The sequence below is a fragment of the Spea bombifrons genome, chromosome 7 (assembly GCF_027358695.1).
Source record: "Spea bombifrons isolate aSpeBom1 chromosome 7, aSpeBom1.2.pri, whole genome shotgun sequence".
Classification (NCBI taxonomy): Eukaryota; Metazoa; Chordata; class Amphibia; order Anura; family Pelobatidae; genus Spea; species Spea bombifrons.
In genome coordinates this window covers 9,906,512-9,926,891 of record NC_071093.1, presented here as the reverse complement: position 1 = coordinate 9,926,891, position 20,380 = coordinate 9,906,512, and the positions used below count along the sequence as shown (strand labels likewise).

The 20,380-nt window shown below is 38.0% G+C and overlaps 1 protein-coding gene across 1 annotated transcript in view; it reads left to right on the top strand.

Annotated features, from left to right (window-relative positions):
- Positions 1-13,810: 13,810 nt before the first annotated feature.
- Positions 13,811-20,380, top strand: part of LOC128501557 (sodium channel protein type 2 subunit alpha-like) — a 57,593-nt gene continuing 51,023 nt past the window's right edge. Inside the window, exon 1 of the mRNA XM_053471086.1 lies at positions 13,811-14,018. The gene's annotated coding sequence lies outside the window, so the exon portion shown is untranslated. The remainder of the gene's footprint in view (positions 14,019-20,380) is intronic.

The following is a 20,380-nucleotide window of genomic DNA, read 5'->3' as shown; positions in this document are numbered from 1 at the left end:
TGCTAATGACTCCACTTCCTAATTGTGCTTTCTTCCTAGACGTGCACATGGCAAGCAAAATTGAGTACATGAGTCACTCTTCAAAAAAGAGTGGATAACCAATATTTTGAGGTATTTCATTCATTGCTTGTTAGTTTTGTTTGGGGTTCTTTCTCTATTTTGGAGATTTGTACGAATGCACAAATTAGACAAACGTCTTTAACAAAAAAGGTTTGTATGAATCTAAATGCACAAGTCTAATTCTTACTATATTATCACTGCTATTCAAACTGTAGCAAATTTTACAAACTGTGATGTTATCTATGGACTTCTGCCGTGATCTTTATAACTGCTGCATTCTTTACAAACTCTACTGTGACCGATGTACTACACAACTACCCAACACACTGCAGAATATGTTGGCGCTATATAAATACATGTAATGTAATGGACATTGAGCTAAAAATAACATACAATGATGGCATTTAAGTTAATCACACATAGCTGTTTTTTTTAACATGTCATTTTTATTCTAAAGAACTATTAATGATAGATTGCATCATTAGGCCTTGAGGAATAACACAATAGTCACTTGCACAATATCATCTAAAACAGACTTTATAGGGTATAGGAATTATACAGGGCTCTAAAGATACGATCTAACTTTTTTTTTCCCCTGACAGCGACTTAAATTATAACAGAATGTACTTAAAGATATATGCAAATTTTCATATGTTTTTGACAGGTAAACTTTTTACTTTAACGTATTTCTTTTCACCATATGCTTAGAAAGTAGTGTATCCCAGCATGTAGTAGAACTTATTTCTCTGAATTTTCTCTTAATTTCAATATATTAAATAATAAATATTTTCAAAATGTCCTGATTGCCTAAGACCTGCCAACCTAGGCCAGAACACATCGCTGTATGGAGGCACAGACTAAATTAAAAATATTTTACAATATATTGCATAGTAAATTAATTAAAAAAGGCTGAAAATAAATTTTTACTACAAAAGAGCACTTCAAGTGAAATAATGGTTCTCTGACATTTCCAAAAACGCAGAATTGCATTTGTATTTGGTTTCTCTGACTACTGCAAAAGCCCCTCGAGGTTTTTTGAAGAAAAAAAAAGAAATAAAGTTTGATATTTCAAAATCATGTTAAATCTGGAGAAAATGTTCAAAGTGTAATCTAATTCTGTGATACATTCTCCCTAGATGTCTGCAAACCTTTGTCAAAGGATCTTGGCTCAAGTCTCGTTTATTTGTTTCTACATGTTCATACCAGTTCATGGTAAAGTAACATAACATATGACATCGGTGCAATAAAATTATAGTACATGACATCATAAACTAGGTAATAAAGCACGCGGTATCACAGACACAGTGGACAGAATCGTATTTCTTACGTATCAATAATATTTTTGTCCACATTTGCGGTATAAGCAACCTTAAGTGAGAGTATGAAGAACTTCATTTTCAGCTGTAGCTATAGAAAAACTAACAAACAATTGTCCCAGACTAAATACGAGACAAGTCTTTAACATCACGGAAATTGTCCCAGGTTCTGTATTATTCAGACTACCTGACATTTGCAACAATACACGGTATGTATTTACAGTCAAAGGTTTTTTAACCTAAAAGGCTAATCTCAGTAAAATGCCAGTAAACTTGGCTCAAGGACGTGACACTGATTATCAATCAATTATATTCAACAGTGTATTTACTTTGAGGGTAAGTTGGTGTTTTGCTGTTAATTCAACTTTAGAAAGCTTTAGAAATATGTTTTCCGTTTGAAAACAATGCGATGATATACTATGTTACTCACTTAGTTACCCAAGTCTGTCTTATTATAGCGGTCATTTTCATGGGTTTCCTGCTTGGGTGAACACCCAAATAGCACTATCCACCATATACTGCAAACATGGAAGATACTGGTCACACGTCGTAATCCAAAGCTCCATGGAAGGATTTGAGAGGATGATGCGTGAATTGTCCCCATTTTACATCATATTACAGTAGCAGAGTAATATGCCCCTTAGATATTTACAAATATTAAAGTATTTCTTTGGCTTCTTTCTCTCACACTGTCTGATGGGAGAAGCCAAGAAGCCACAAACTTTAAATCAGTTCAAAACATTTTAATTAAGCTGCCGGAGTACATGCTGGGATATCCAGAAAACCTGGTTCCAGCCCTTGAGGACTAAGGACAGAGATTTCTACCTTGGCACTAAATTCCCAAAGAAGGGAAATGTAGATCCATCTGCCCCAATGCGTCAAGAAAAGATGGCACAAAAACGTATGTTGGTTTCAAAATGAAAAGCCTTATGAAATTAACTGATGAAATTGTATTTGTTTCCATTAACATTTATTAAATGAAATATATTACATTTAGGATGATATAGCAATGATACAATTGACTAATTTTCCAAAACCGCCAGAATCATATTTTTCTTTGTTTTACAGATATTATAGATGGAAACAGACTCTTACATATCTTGTGTATAGAAGAGAGCTGTCCGTTGTGCTGAACTGTATTCAGAAAGTGCAAGCATACTGTGGTGTCTGGGAGCTATGCAATAATAATCACAACCATATATTTGGAATACCACCCCAAAAACCGTTCTGCCAAATCTGCATATGCTGCCCCCCGAAAGAGCTAATACTACGAAAACATTTTGTGAATGTCCACATGATTAACTGGCATCGGAAAAGATATATGTCAAATATATTTTTTTTGGTTAATAAAAGTGAATGTAGCATCCAAAAGCCTACCTGCTATTCCCTTCCTTAACATTTCATTCCGGTTAACTGTTTGTAAATACATTTTCTGTTCTACATTTGAGGAGTTGTTTTGAAGTTTGGTTATTGCTCCATAACCACCAACAGCATCAGTTAACTTATAACTTTAAGTTTATACATTATATTAGATGCCAATTTCTTTAATAGATTAATTGAATAAATGTGGGACCCTTTGTTGGTGAAGACTTACAGGATAACGGACTAGGCCCAGAAGAGCTTTTGAAAGCTATATAATAATGGCCATTTTGTACTGCAGGGGCCTTAATTTCATCCCTGGTGCTGGGATGTAAAATGTCATAAATACATAAAAATATGTAAAAATAATCTTACACATTGGGGTTTTTTTTACATCCTCAAAACATGTGTATTTCAGTAAAATAACAAAAAGCTAAATCCAACAGTGTCCCCAGTGGCTGCCTTGTTTGCCAATAACTCAGTGAATGGGTCGGGAGAACAGAGACCTCCCGTATAACTGTCCTACAGTCATGGTCTTTTTAGCTCTATTCCCTGTGATACTCCAACATTGAAAACAAAAAAACACATGACGCCTGCTAGAGTTATTCCGTGTGGGTGGCCTATGATTTTATATTTATGATGGTTATATTTATTTATACAAAATTGGTTAAACTGAACTTTCTACGTGTATTTTAACCACCATTTGAATTACTCTTTTGACTTGATACAGGGTATCTGGATACTGGATTGATTTTCTCTCCCTCTTGTGTCCACATGGGGAGCTGGAGATTGTGGCAGTGGGGTGGCACAGCATCAGAAGGGGCAGCGCTTCAGTCCATGAAGCCAGCGCCACCTCCTTTATTACCTTTGGTGTTAGAAGGCATAGGTGGTTGGGCCTGCAACATCATGCATAACATCATGCCCGACGGCCCTGGAAACCCTAATGCCTGTGCTCAGATATTTAGTACCTAGCAGGGGTTTCTCACAGTGACCCTACCTCTGTGCTACCTTTTGACCTCTTGGTTCCTGACCCCTTGTCTACTGCTTGCCCTTTTACCCCAGGACTGTATAGCCAGATAAGTCTCTGGCTGCTGCCTGTCTTTTGACCTCAGATTGTTGCCGGTTAACCCTTTGACTGCTGCCTGCCTTTTCAACCTCTGGACTGTGTACTACCCCAGCATTCTGGGCTCCTATCCCGAGGTCTTCACTAGCTGGACTATTACACCTAGGTCATACTTGCTGCTGTAGGCTCAAATAAATCATGGCTAGCTATATTAAGTCTAAAGTATCATAGATTTTATTTAACTTCATCTTCATTTAATTACAATCCATCATAGCGTAGAGTAAATGCCCTTTATAACTATCGCAAATCTAATGTAATGTAATGCAAATCCTGCATTTCAAATTATAGGTTATATGTGGTTCCACCAAAGAGCTTAAGCCACACAGCGGCATCATCTCAGAAAAAATGCTACAATGTTAACTTTCATACATGTATCGGCTTGTCTTAGTCTGTCAATTCTTGTCATGTCATACCCCTTGAATATATGCATTGTATTAAGCGCTGTGTAAATTGTTGGCGCTATTAAAACAAAAAAAAAAAGATATTAATAATATTAATAATAAATGCCATCTAATGTTATTTTTATGCACTCTGGGTATGTTGTAACAATGTGTCCAAATTGACTTTCTCTTTACATTATAATTAAGACATTAGAACAGTTGGCTTGGACAATGTCCACTGTTCTTTTAGTATAATTTAAATAGTTATTAATACTACCAGCAAAAAAGTTCTGATTTAATACCAAATAATAATAATAGTGTCGGCAGCTCAGCTCTCATTGACTTAAATAGAAGTTCTATTGAGCATGTGCAAGAAGCATACCATGGTATGCCCCTTCCTTTCAGTAGAGCCAATAGGGGAGGAGCTAAATTAGACAGAAGTCTCATGTTCTAACCCTAATAACTAAAGATGTTGCATTTGGTCTCAAAAAATGTTACATTCGGTTTTTAGGTAGAAAAGCACCTTTAAGAGATACATTTATAAACCGAGAGCTGATTGTTTACATTAAATATTTCAGGACAAATTCTGGCCACGGCATTGATTGTGATGCAGATTCTAGCTGTGTTGATCCCTTGTTGAATGTGGTGTGGTTACTGTAATTTGAAAGTGTTCTGAAAATTCACAGTGTTTAAAAAAAAATAATAAAAAAAATGCTTGCATGGCTCACAGCTGTGTTTAGATTATGGCAGTTCTCATGTTTGCTGGTAGAGACATATTTCTGTAAATACAGTTTGATCGGTTTAGCAAGGCATTCCAGGTGTCAATACATTTAACTGTTGGCGTGCCACAGTGGCTTGGGACACCTTGTATATCAATAACATGGATCCTACTTAAACCATCAATTGTTTTTAAGCTGTGACTTCAGTTCTAATCTGCAGAATAAAATAAAATCATAGTAGCTGGATCCACTGTCCATTTCCTAAACCAAAGAGATCAAAACCAATGCACAACATACGAATCCGAATACACACGTCTAGTGAACAGCCCCTTTCAGTGTAGTCCCTATGACAGGCATACATTGGTTGCCCTACTCTTATAGCTTCCAGCACAGCAAACATGAAATCATTTTGTTGAAACCACATTTAATATAAACCATAAATTCGGGAAAAAATACAAGTAAAAAAACATCAATTTAGTTAATGCCTTGAAAGAAAAATCAATGCTTGAAAAGTGTGCTTATGTTTAAAGTACACATTTTCTTTTAAGTTATCATAAAGATCCCTTTCTACCCCATATAGTTAAACCTAAATACAGGAATAGATCTGCTCAAAATTGCAGGGTTGAAGTTAATTGGCCCATTGTGATGGAAATTTAAACATGATTACTCATTCATAGTTGATTCTTCAAGAGCTTCAATTATCTCATGAACACCTTATGTGAAGTGTTTCTAGAGATCCAAAACTCAATTTACATATTTCCAGTTATAGATTTGTTGAGTTAAGAGTGACATAAGCGGAAAACCCAATTTAACTGCCTCTGCGTTGCATGGTAACCATTGCAAATGCTTTCAGAACTGAACAGAAAAAGGGCGGTCAGACACTGTACCTGCGGGTCCCGTAATCCCGTGCAGAGCACCGGAATAGGACATCATATTCCAGCGCTCAGCAGCGCGCACCACGGCAGAGCAGGGAGACATAGGCCTTGCGCTCTCACCGCAGGACTTCTGGAGGGTAAGTGAACTACAAAGGGGGGAAAGGGTAGATAATAGTGACTGAGGGAGAGGGGAGTAGATTATGAGAAGGGAGGGAAGGAGAGGGGGTTAGATTATGAGAAGAGAGGGAAAGAGGGGTAGATTATGAGAAGGGAGGGAGAGGGAGGGTAGATAGTGAGAAAGGGGGGAAGGGGGTAGATGAGGGAGTATGAATTAATGTGTGGATGAATTGTCTGAATGAGGGAGAGAATTAATGTGTGGATAATTTGTCTGAGTGGCCAGTGAGTGTACATGATTTTGTGATGTGATAAAATAAAGATATGTGAATTATTGTTTCATATCGAATGTGCTGGGACTTTTCTTAATTTTTGTAGTGTTTCCAGGAGGCTCTGTACAGGTTAACTTACGTCCTTCAGCACATCACCACAAGAGTAATTCACTTTAAAAAGCAATGCATATATTGTTGGCGCTATATAAATAAAAGATAATTATTAACAGTAAAAATGTCAAAAAAGCTCTGGCAGCCACTGTCATGAAGGGGTTAATTTATTAAAAAACGAAGGCGATCAAAAGATGGCTTTGGTAAGTTATGTCACATAGCATTTTAATTCAGTTGTAATTCCGTACTCCTGATCAAAGAATTGCTGTATTCTAAGGTATGCAATAACCGCACAGGACCAGCAGAGGGTGCCATTGTTCTAAAATCATCTCCGTCCAACACAGCTATCACACGGAAAAGCTTAAACTTAATAATGTCCCATAACTGAATATGGAACATTATTATTAATATACTTTATTTATATACCGCCAAACAATGTATGCATCACTTCTCATACATTCAAAGAGTATGATAAAACTAGAATTGACAGACAAAGATGAACTGATATTTTAAGTAAAGAGGGCCCTGCTTGCAAGCTTATGAGCTAGAGGACATGCCTATAGTTTTTAAAAATAAAATATTTAAAACATTTTAAGAATGGCTCCGGATATTGTTCATTATACATTTTTCGATGTGCTGTAGAAACATAAGATTAAGAACATATAAGACTGATGCACGATTGCAAGCCTGTACTATCTATGCAAAAGATTTGAGTTCCCAAGAGGGCCGAAAGGGCCACTTGGTTTTACTTGCCCCCCGGGTGTGTGTGAGTTAGTGTAAGTGTCTGGGTGTGTTAGTGTGAGAATCTGGGTGTTTTAGTGAAAGTGTCTGGGTGTGTTAGTTTACGTGTCCACGTGTACATATGTTAGTCTGTGGGCATATGTGGGCATATGAGTGTCTGGCCTTGTGTTTGTGATGTGTGTTAGTGTGAGTGCCTCTCCCAAGGTCAGGCTCTGCCCCTTAAAGAGACAGTTTAGTGTCCCTGACACCCCCCCCCACACACACACACTTTAAAAGAGTGTATATTAAAGCCTGTAACACCCTCTGTGATTACTTTAATATGCATTCTTCCAAAATGGAAAAACTTAAAGCTGCAGTCATGTTAGCGCCATTTCCCTTGTCCTGGATGATCCAACTATTGTTGCCACTTATCGGCCGCTTAAAGCAGCTAATCAGTGGCAGTAAAGTGCTCCTACTGAATCAATGGGAGCACTTTCCATTGGTGTGCATAGGGGTCTGAACAGACCCTCACCCTCCAGTGATACCAGAGCCAGGCCTAAAGCTGACTGGAGGTGAGCGACGGGATCTGTTCTGCCAAAGACATCTCCTTCATGAAATTTACCTGGATGGTAGAGAAAGAGATCTAAGAGATATGATGGACTCTGCAGAATCCCCCCCCATGCAATCTGCAAAGGGGGCAAAAAGTTAAGGGGATCTCACAGCTTATACATTACAAAAACAAAATATTAAAAATACACAAAAAAATAAAAAAAATAAAATAGGAATATTGGAGTCCTTATTAAGCAAAGGTGTGGGGGGGCAAACACTCACTGAGCATGTGCTGGGAGGAGGGGGTTTGCATTTTAGACCACACAACTGTTATTGAACCTGGGGGGCAGTACTTACAAAGTACTTTACTTTAACTATATTGTTTGATACATAGTATTAGCTGCAAGCAAATATATACTAACAGGGTAAAGAAACCTTGTACACTGATCAGTTTATAGAAGGTATCGCTGTAACTGAACACATTTCAGTCTAGACTGCATGTTTTTTTTTTTCTTACTATATCCAAACCTCACACTTATTGATCAAAGTCGTCTTGCAGGAGTTGTTCGGCTCTATTACGGGACATCACACTGAACGGTAACGCTAGAACAGTAATCCAAGAGGTCGCAGGGAGAGACAAATAGATATTGATACTTTCCCCATCGTATTTGCTGAGAATATGTGATCCATTGAAGAAATGAGAGGATGAGTAATGAGAGGATGAGATTGGAGACTATCCTGTTGCACCCATTGTATTGGACTGGGGGATTTCCTAGAAGCTGTAACCGTTGATATAAACATATCAACCACACAAGTTGTTGTGTGGTTGTTTTGAGCTCAACCAAAGACGATCTTCCATAGTTATTTGGTATGTTGAAGCAAAGCCAGTCCAACAATATAGGAAATTAGGCAGCTAGCTTGGACCTTGATATGGTAGAGGGTGCTAACACAAATTGCTCTAATATTGTCAGCAGGATCTAGGTGGTAGGCACGTTAGTTGGCCTGGGGTGATAGAAACAATAGGGTGCAGAATATGATGGCGAAATATAAGCCATTTACTAATAATATGCCCGTATACGCAGCTGACACTACATCAGCTGCATTCATTGCGAGAGATAACTTTAGCACAAGTAATTGAACAGTACTGGTATTTAAAAAAAAATGTTTTATGTAGGTTGCAATGGAAAACAGATAAAACATATATTAGTCCAGATTCACTGACTCACTAAAAATCCCATACAGGCTGAAAGTAGTATTACCTATACCACCTAAGAGGCAGTGAGTGGGACTGTCCGTAATAATAAAACCTATACTTTATATTTACAGGACAAAAAAATAAAAAAAACCCTTTTTTACAGTTTTATTATTACAGACGGTGCTACTCGCTGCCTCTTCGGTGGTATAGGTAATACTATCTGTAATACAGCCCTTATAGGATTTTTTGTGGGTTTTTCTGTGATCAATATGACGGCTTGAGGCACCGTACCCAGTAGGCAAGAAATGTTACGGTGGGGTTGCAGCACTCTATTTGTTCTAGTTGTGGTATTTTTCACCATTTGTAGAATATGGGTGAATATTTTATCGCACTTTCTACTTCTGTCCATGCATTTTGTGTCACAAAACACCTCTAAGATTTAATTTGCTCCTTTTATAGAATCTAGAATCCCTCATTAGCATCTACAGACCTGTTCATAGCCTAGGCCTGTGAAACTTTATTGCAGATAAGCCTGCCACATGTCTGCGTTATAACTTAAAGTAAAAATGTAATAATAAATCTTCATTGGGTTCTAGTCTGACACAGCTTTTGTCAACCACCTGTAATTCTGCATCAAATCTCATTTTTTTATTCTATTTTATTTAATCATTGCTATTGTATCCTGAACTCCTCCCTAGGACCGTTACAGTGCTGGAAAGCATTTTGCAGAATATTTTTTTTTGGCCAGACACACAAACATGCAAACATAGCCCTTCTCTACCCTTTTGTTCTGCATATAGATTTCGGAAACACTCCGCAATTGTTAAATAAATAGCATATCTGTTTGCTTGTGTCTGGATGTGAACAGGGATAGGAAAACAGCTGCGGCTTCGAGGAGTTTTGTACACTTTGTTCTTATAGTTGTTCTAGTGATAGCATTGTTGTTTTATAAACTTTTTGTTCAGTTCTTTAGAACTGTTATGATGGTTCTGTTATTCCGGCTACACCTCCAAGAAAGTAAAGTTCCAAGATTTATTAAACATCTGTTGTTCAATTTAAGGAATGTTCTACTTCCAAAAAAACACTTGTCTTGTGCAACTCTTTGCCATTCAAAAGTATGAAAGACTGAAAACTCTTAAAAAAAAAAAGATTGTCCAGGGGGCATTGCTTTATAATTTGCATCTATTGAACCAATTAAGGTCTACGGCTCATAAACCTGATTCAAACATAAAGAAAACACTAAAGGATAAAACTGCTGAATGGGACAAAGAAAGGTTTGCCTAGAGTTGCAGACACATTTAAAAAGGACATTAAGTGGAGGAAAAAAAAGCAACGTGGTCTGAGATAGTGGGGTATTATCAACCACACATAATGGGTGCATTATACATCATTAGCAACGTGAGTGCTCGCAGTCACTGGGGGAATTTCAACACGAGTGCCATTGCTAATGTAGGTGCATTACTTATCAAATGTACTCCCTGCTTTTACATCTTCCTAACACATGGCTCCCTTGGTGTCTGATCAGAAATGCAAACTCTTCTTTACACTTCAGTGCCATTACTACCTAAATAATGCATCACTTGGTGCTGACATCTACATGTTTTTAAACCCTTATATTTAAAGTCCGTCGTTTTGATCCCATGAATTTTTTTATATATAATTATGTAAAAGGTGACCACTTTGGATCGTTTTCTCATTTTTATATACTTTGTAAAAAAAAAAAAAAGTTTTGTCTACCACCACTAGAGTTTACATGTGCCTAAAGGGTGATTGGAACATGCTCAAGGGGGGATTTTGTTTTCCTTCATCTGGATCAATGCCACCAGAGATACCTTGGAAGGCTTAAACTCAACGGGATTGTGTGTTTTGTTTATCAGCCTTACTAACCATGCATCTTTGTAAGGCAGAAGCCAGTTTATTAGTTTATTTGGATATTAAATACGAAGTTTCCTGCACAGGTCTCCAACCCTTATTGTTGTAATGTCTTGATGCATACAGACATTTTCAACTTAAACCCAATATGTATTTGCATAATTGCCATTGTTGGCCAAAATGCAGAGGACAAAGCCACACGGACATCTGTATTGTACAACATGAGATACTTCCAGTCAGGTTTTCTGAATCAAATTCTCAGTTCGGAGCAATGTATTTATTACATTCAGACATCAAAGTTATTCTTGAAAGCTGTCCTAGATAAAAATGTGCCTTTTTCTTATGTCACTTATTCAAAGCACTGAATGGATGGAAGACGGGGGAACTTTCATAAATGATACCTAAAATATTTGATGAAACTCTCAAAAGGTGAGAAGTAACAAAATGTATATATATACTCCTAGGATGACCACTTTATTAGAAGAGTCTCATGAAAAGTAAGTTGTGCGTCCATCGTTGCCTATAAAGTGATCATATCAGGCCTTTCAATAATTGGCAGTAATTTATAAAGCCCCTAAAGTCTAAAGTGAGGTTTTTCAGGTATTATAATCCATAACCAGGGAAAGTGTTCTTATGTGTTTGAGACGAAATAGTACAAAACCAGTTAAACCACTTAAAAATGTGTAATCAACAAACTTAGCGCGTGATACGATTTTTAGTTATAAGCCCAGTTCTTGAGTGCCACAACAAGGCTAGGAATTCTATGTATATTTGCCTGAAAACAAGTATTTTAGTGAAATCTTAATTGAGATGCCTTCGGGCTCAAACTGAGGAATCTAAAAATGTCTGCCTGCTTGCGGCCCTCGAGGAGTAGAGTTGTGCTATCTGTAACTGATGTAAAGCCTGCTTTTTAGGAAAGTAGTTGGGATTGCAACTTTACATTGATTAGCAGGGGTGCAGTTGTAACATTGTGTGTTTTCAACCTTGTTTCCATATGTATGTGTGTTAAGAGTGTCTAACTGTCTAGTCTACACGGAAGTGTGATTTCCCTAATCCCTTTACCTTTGTTGCTCCTTCCCCATTGTTCCCCATGAAATTAGTCCGGTGCCGGTTCCTCTCATATGTTCCTGTCTTATGTCAACTCGCCTTCCCCTGGTAAAGTGGCAATATAAACCATGCCCAGTCCCAACGAAGTGTGTTCTTCTGCATCTGATTCTTTGTCATGTCGTTGGAGAGTCTTCTCCGGAGTAGCACCTTTTTCTGATGACCGTAGCAGCTGTCCATGTTGTAGCTGGCCCAGAATGTGTGGAAGGTGGCAACGTCGACCAGGGATACCCCGATAGACTGGGTTCTTAAACACTAAGCACTTCTGGCTGTGTCCACCTGTGGTTGACATATAATTGTAGTTGCACAAATGCAATTGCTAGGTAGGTTACATATACCCACCATTCTCTCTGCACCGGCACAGAGCTCAGAGTCACTGCATTCTGTGATAGATCAGAGTATCAGCTACACCACACTTGTTTGGCCAATAGTATATACGCATAACGGTAATTTGGTTTTATGGGAAAATAGGAACTGCACAACACTTTATAGGTGTGCTGGCCTGAAGGTCCCCCCCATATGTGACTAGTTGGGCTGTGGGGGGCGAATCCTCAATGACGAGGAAAAAGCACAAGACACATGAGCAGGAATAGGCAGGGATTGTATAGATCCAAACATCCATCGTCCCGCCTAGATCGCATACCCTAAGCCTAAAAAGCAGGCGCAAATAGTTCTCATGTATGCTGATGTCACTGCCCAATTCTGTACCTATTAACCAAAATAAACTAGGTTGACTAATTGGTCCTGACCATATGTCCTATGATGACCACTGGTCCTGACACTCTAAGACCAGTGGCTATCAAATGTCATACGTGTGGCCGCTGGCTGGATATGTACAGCCACATTTTATACTCTTGCAGCATGTGGCTGTGGGTATCCAACTGGTGGCCACACACTACTGGACAGGATTTGTCACTGAAGCAGCAGTATCAGTAAGTATGTTGTCCTATCGGCCACCGGTCCGCCAGTCATTTGCCCTGTTTGTCAGATGACCAGTCCAGGCAGGCATATTTAATAAATAATGATTTTCTCCATAAATCTAAATTTGTAATAAAACACAATGACAACACAGATCATTTGTGGCAGTGAGGTCACTGTATACGCCATTTCCCAGCATGCTCCTCCACAATTCCAGGCTTTCTCCCTCAGACTAGCTGAGCGTGTTGTGGAAATATAGTTTCCCAAATGCATACATACCATCTGCATAAATATCAACACTATGACTTCAATATATTGTAATGTAAAATGGCACATCTAACAAGTTTATTAGGTCTGAACCAAACCCATGTGATAAATGATATATTATATATATATTACAATATGAGTTTTTAAATAAATATAGAAATAAATGTATGCTTTCAAAAAAGGCCCAGGAAGGAGAAAGCTAATTCAGAAGAGCTACTATAATAAGATTGCACCTCACATAAGTAGCTAGGCCAAAAACCATGAGCCATATTTATAAGGAGCTAAAATAGATCAAATAGGCCAATAAGGAGAATTTGCCAGTGGGTTCTGTGTCAATAAATCCACACTTACAACATTTTTAAAGTACATCCCGCACTTCATCTCCATTCATAATATGGGGAAAATGGCATTGAAAAAGCACTCAAGCCAGTAAATGTTTTTTATACTTGTATACAACAATCTGTGTATCATTTCCACCACTCAGCCCTCATAGGGTTAAGATTAAAAGCATCATCTGTGAATGAAATCAAAGGTTTTTGCCATTCTGTCTCCATCACAAATGACCCTGTGCAAGGTGGGCTTTATATGAAAAGGTTGGATTTTTGTTCCTTCTCCTTCATGATAAATTACATTTTCGTTACTGTGAATGTACACTCAGTATGCATGTTTGAAAGCAAGACATCATCATCAGGATTGTTGTCAGTCATGCGGCAAAATGTTTGCAGAAAAAAAAATATTGTATTGTAATAACTGCATGCTGCAACTAGTCGATTTGCCAGCAGGTGGCGCTGCTTTCCTTGGTTACTCTACTCATCTTCATGCTCCTGTAAACCTATTCCTGATATATATTACCCACTGTAGAGTGCTGCTCAGAGCAGGAAGCACAGGGACAAATGAAGAGGGTTGTGGAGGAGCCTCGTCGTCTTTCCCAGTGAATTATGGATTAAGGACTAATGCTTGGTCAGCTTTTGAAGATCATAGAATCTTCAACAGAAGGAATATTCTGATTCTTTGTTGTTGCAGATTTCATATGGATATGATTGCCAGAGTTTCCCCTACATCAGGTAAGCCTGCAGCATTATTAAACATTGCAAGGATGCCAGCTGCTTAGTGTAAGGTATATGGTGTGTGCATATTGCAGCAGTAGATATGTTCTGCATGTGAGCCCATTCATAGTAGGAATTTATACATTGCAATACTCTATGGTTAGTTTCTAAGATGCTTTCCCCATTTAGCTGACATTAACATTCTCCCTGGATCTGCTGCATTTTCAAGTCACCTTGTTTCAATGGCCTGCACTGTCTTTCCTTCAATAATGTCCATTTGGTGATTAATCCTTACTGCATATATTTTCATAATAATACATTGTACATTTATCTGGACTTTATGTGGAAGTTTTTCATATCTCAAATGGAGGTCATAATGGTTGAGCTATGCATTCTGCGCAGACAGTGCAAGAGAGTGGTTTGGAACCCAAGAGCATTGTAGAATGTGGCAGTCCCATTTCCTTTTCACCAGTAGAGTCTGATAGGGTTGTAGAGAGGGGTAGCAACAAGGATCCCATCCCCTTCTTTCCAAATCTCTTCCAGATTAAGAGGTCCACTCATTTCCATGAATGACATATCTTACTACAAGGTGGATTGTGTTTTGGAAATAGCAACTATATTGAATCACCATTACTAAATGTAGAAGAACTGTCCCATAGATACATTAGAATTGTCTTTTTTGGATATGGTCCCCTTGAGGATAGATGGGTCTTCAACATCTGCTGATCTACTGAAATTAAGTCCTTATTATCCGAAAACATGCTCTGGTGTATTTCTAACCAACCGCGAACCATTTAATAGAAAATAACATGATATAGGAATATAGAAATATATGCAAATGTATAGTAATATAGAAATACTTGTTCAAAATAGCCATCTTCCCCAAGCCTAAATTCAAGACATAATTCTGCCTATGTGCTGCTAGTTAGTCATATATGTCAAGATGTAACAATATTTGCTTAAGAAACATTCCTTTAGAGAGGTGACAACATGCACTGCACCATCAAGGGCATGTGTTCAAAAAACAAAATAGATGTTGCAGTATAGACTTATGTTGATTTATGTACATGTACATGTTACTACCATGTTTCATACGAACATGTTTTGTGGTTTGACTGCTCCAGTGGAAACATTTTTCACTGGTGTACCATGCACAAGATGCAGACGCAGCTTTGCATGCCTATTAATGACTCTAACTACCCGTATCTTTTCCTATAGATGGCAGTGTGTTATTTCTGTGTGTTCAGGAGCTGCTGCTGCATATTATAACTTATGTGACACAGCTGACTTTTTCATGCATTTCCCAGTATACACAGTAACCTAACATGCCTACTTTAGGAAATGTGACATTGTACAGTCGCCTAGTTCACTTTGATATAGGCCAAATATAGTTTTGATGTCATCCTGTTCTCGCCTTATGTGATTAATACCAATGGTGTCCTGAGAGCTAGGGCACTCCTCAATGACCCTGCCTTACAATGCCCTACAGCAAGGAGACCATTCTGAGACATTTATATGGGCCATTAAACAGAGGACCACCTTAGAACGTGTATGTTAAATAGAAGACCACCTTACAACAAATACGCTTCTCAATTTCAGGATCCTTTATTTTTGTATTTTACATTGGAGGATACTTAGCACCCCCTTAAAAATATAAATGTTTTCTGATGATGTTTTATCATTGGTTTTATGGAGAATTTCAAAATTGGGTTCTATACGACGCTACAGATGATTAAAAAACAAAAACAAATTTCATACAAATAGGATCCTGATCACAGCACGTACTGTGTGTGTTTTTTTTTTTAGAAGATTAAATGGCTATATTGTACTTATCTTGATCATACATATTTATGCCTTTGATCTGGGTTGTCTTTTATGTAGTTTCCCATAAGGATGGTTTGTTAGATCAAAGCTCAAACCGAGTTGATGATCTTTTTCTTGAAGGGCATCCAAATTACTATCTAGAGTGAAATAGTTATTCTGTCATCTACAAGATGCAATGTCTAAGCACTTTCATGGTAGGACTAATTTTTTTATCACTTGAGTTCTCTGAGTCATCGTAAAATGGCCATAACTTCCTGCGAAATTAGCATTATCTATTGACTAATTCCTGTTTGCAGCCACGTTTTGATAACATGGAGGCTCTTGTGAAGAGTACATTATAATAATTAGTGTTAGACTGCTAAGATGTGCTTTTTTTATAACTATCCTTAAGTCCATATTTTATTGATATAAACATTACGAAAGCTTGGATTTAATTAAGTGTAATTAAAAAAATAAGTTTAATAAAATAAAGTAGTGAACAGTTCAAGACAGTAAAAACATAAATAAATTAGGACGGAATATATTTTCTTTTTGTTTTAAATTATATGTTGAAACAAATGTTTACAAAAAATTATTTTTTATTATTATATTTTGCCATCAGTTTCCCATCATGTTTGAAGATTGTGGGCCAACACTTGTCACCGTGTACAAAGTGGTTCCATTCTTGTAGGTGTAGCAACAAGGAGACAATCTGTTGTGTTGATAGAAGAGATTGGTTGAGTCAGGACTAGGTACGTCATGGGACGTCAGGAGCATTTAAAGGTTGTTGGAGGAAAATTTCCAAAGAGAGATTATTCTTCCTACTTTGACAAGCAGGAAAGAGAAATAAATGAGGTTATAGAAGAACCTTGCAAAATAATCTGTATGTTGTGCTCATATAAAGTTCTGGAGGTATTTTCTAAGCACATTTCTTTATTATGGGTGATGACACACCTCCCGACATTTCAAATGGCCAATGAAGGACACTTCTGTGTTGGGGGTGTGGCTAGGTAGCAGGGATTTGAATTTTTATGTGACTGTTGATAGCTACTGTGTGGCTGAGTAAGGAAATTAGGAGAAGAATATTGTATTTTAATTACAATATTTAATTTATGAGCATCTTTGTGGTTGCTTCTATGCAAATTATTGTGACTTTTAGTACTGTAGAACACTGTGATACACTCACATCCATAAGCATTCTAAACTCAGTCAGTACATACTGACTGCTCACATTAAATATGTAGAGATTTGCTCTAACTTCAGGTACCATGCATGAAGGGCAAGCAGGGCCCCCATCAGGGGGTTAGACCAGCAGTGATCATAGGGCTCTCTTAAAAAAGCCAGCAAGGAGTCTCACTCCTCGGATCCGACCCTCCCATGGGGGGGTTGGAATTTGTCCGAGTTCTCCGTGAGGGAACTCGGTATCGTAGTCTGGCTTCTGCTGCCTTGTGCACAGAATGCGGCACCAAAGGAGCATGCACCTCGGGCTTCCAAAAAAGAAAAATAGGGCCCAGCTGCGGCACCAAAGGAGCATGCACCTCGGGCTTCCAAAAAAGAAAAATAGGGCCCAGCTGGGCAGGGGGGGCCTGCTGCCCTTCTCTCTTACCTGAGACAGCAGTGTGGATGGCCCCCATGCTTATAGCTGCAGGGAAGCATCCAACTGGGTCACATAACAAACATTACATGACCCTGCAGTAGTAGAGACACTGGTATAAAGGAGGCCCTAACAGGCTCCTAGCACCAGCTCCACCAATTCCCCTTTTTAATGAACATATCATTTGGAAACTCTGGTTCAGAATTTAAATTTCATTATATTTTTCTATTATATTTGTTGTATTTTATTGATTATAACCAGCTACCATTCATATTATATAAATATTTTATCTATTAAATTTTTTTTTTATATAAAATAAATGTCAGATTCAATTGCTTTTTGCTAATTTCTGGACCAATGCCATTTTGTGGAGGTGAAAGTTCTGCTTCAACACATAAAATTGATGGAAAATAATGAATGTGAGAACAAACATAACGCTGTAAAACATTATTTTATTTTACATTCAGTTGCATGTCAGATATATTAATAATAATGGAACAGACTTCCTGTTAAGTATTGATGACCTAAATGACCAAATCTAGTATCCTTTAATAAGACATCCCTGCCAGTGGTGTTTTTGTGGACTAGTTTAGCTCCACGTTCGGGCACCAAACTGCTCACGGTGTCCTGCATGGCTCTATCTACATTACTTGATAGTGGTCTTCTATGGGAAAATATATTTTGTTTCCTCTAAAAAGAGACATTCGCAGCATCAACACATATGTTCTGAATGTTCTAGGCCAGTCCTGACAAATACCCAAGCAGTCCCAACAAATGTCCTTTTTAATCTGAAGTTATAAAATCCACACTGTGCATATTAAAAACAGATGTACATGGGGCCTTCCATGGGCAGAACTGGTGACATTACGATGCTTCTCAGGAAACATGTGTGGATCATAACATCACCGCACCACCCCCATATTGCTGTAGCTACTGTGTTCCAGCATGGGACCATAGGTAACTGATATACACATGAGGCAAAAATAATTTTTTGTCTTTCCTACATGGAAAAGAACTATTTATGATCAGAATGGCAGCCAAAAGGTTGCATTTCCATTTGACCAAATTAAGTAAGTCTTTTAGTTAAGTATCCATTGAATCTACAGCTGATCCTGGAAGAAACTTTGTGCGTCTTGAATGGTTAGAGAAGTTCATTCAGATTCCTTCTTCTTATTACATGATAATGATAATTTACTTTAAGAAGAATCACTACTGTTAGCAATCAGATCAATTCATCTCCTTTAGTGAAATGATCCCATTGTATGTGTACATTAATGCCTCCTTTGAGAGTTTTTGGATGGTCTGAAGAGCCCATGGGTATCATTACATCATCAAATTAGTAACATCTGTCAAGCTAAACTGAGACTATGAGACTAAACCTGACCTGATTCTTTTTAAGCAAAATACACGACACTTTAATTATATTTTTATGAATAAATCAATCATGATGGCCTATAAGCTGCCCTGGTTTGTGGGCACAGGAAGTAGTTAAATGGATAAAACATAATTTCGATTTACATACCTAGGATCTTCCCAGGGTTATCTGCCCCGAGTTCCCTTCTCCCTGGGGGGGGGGGGGGATCATGAGAGGGTTTCACCATATGTAGTGATGAGGCTTTTCCCAAACATACTTTAGAGGAACGAGTATGAGGTGGTAGTGGGTGGAATTTGGGTGAGGGGGAGCAAGGGCCACCACCGCTTCCCTGCCCAGAGATGGGAATACATGTGAAACACGGCAAGCTGGCATTTTGGCAGCTCCTTTACCTATGAGGTTGTCAGGTCCCAAATTCAGAACATTCCCCGTCCCCCAGTCTTTTCATCTGTAAGAACGGTAAAGGCCAACTGATTTCCATTTTTTGTAATCCATATACGCACTTTGTTTACCTATCACTGGGAAAACTACAATGAACGTGTTTAAATTTAATTTGATGACAAGAGTAAGAATCAAGTCAAATACATTTCTTTAATTGAATTGTAATTGAAGGGGAACTCTGACATCTGAGATAAATCCAGCCCTGGAAACTATTATTGGCGTTATTATTTAATGAATAATTTCTTAGGAAGAGGCAGCAATTTTAACAGCAGCATTCCCGTGCAATTTTCACTCATATTATATTATGATTATATACCTTATACACTCAACAAAGAACCTTAATATGCATTCTTTATTGGCGGAGCTGCGTGCCGCACTGGGGTGTCCCTTTAAATGTATATTTGTACAAAAAAAATTCTATGCCTTTTAAACACAGCGGGTTTCATTGTCACAATGTGTGTATATGAACCCAGTCTGAGGCTAACGACACGTGGCATAAATGTCACCTATAAAGTGTTGAGGACAAAAATGATCCATGTAAACTTGTCAGAGGCGGATGAAAACTGTTTGCATTTCCTGGTAATGCATTATAGAAAAGTCAGTAGACATTTTTATGAAGACTTATCGACCTGCTAATGTAGAGTATGTATGCACGTTCACTAAAATGTTTTTAAACCTCTCTTTTGGCATCTTATCTAAAAGAAAATCATTGCTGATGTTTTAATGAAGAATGCATATTGAAGTTCCTTATACGTACTTTAATATACATTCTCAACCTGTGAAGCCTTAGCGCCAGAGATATCCTTTTCATGGTCCAGTTTTGGTAGACCCTGTGGACCTCTTCTACATGCCAGCTCTGGCTGATGGTTAGTATGATATGCATGCTCAGTGGCAAGCAGGAGATGTGTTCAGAACCGGTGGGGTGGGAAAAGAGGCAAATGCATAGCGAGTATTCTACCAATTCCTACCATGCAATTGCAAGGTGGAGGAACCATATAATTTAAAAGGGGCACTTAGCTAACACACATGCAAGTGATGGCTGGAGTGGTCAATTAATGGGTTATCAGATAGATAGCTTGCGTTCTTTTCAGCAAATGTCCATAAATTCCCAACACCTTTTTTAATGGGTTTATTCTATGATCCATATCTGGTTTTCTTACTCAGCGGTGC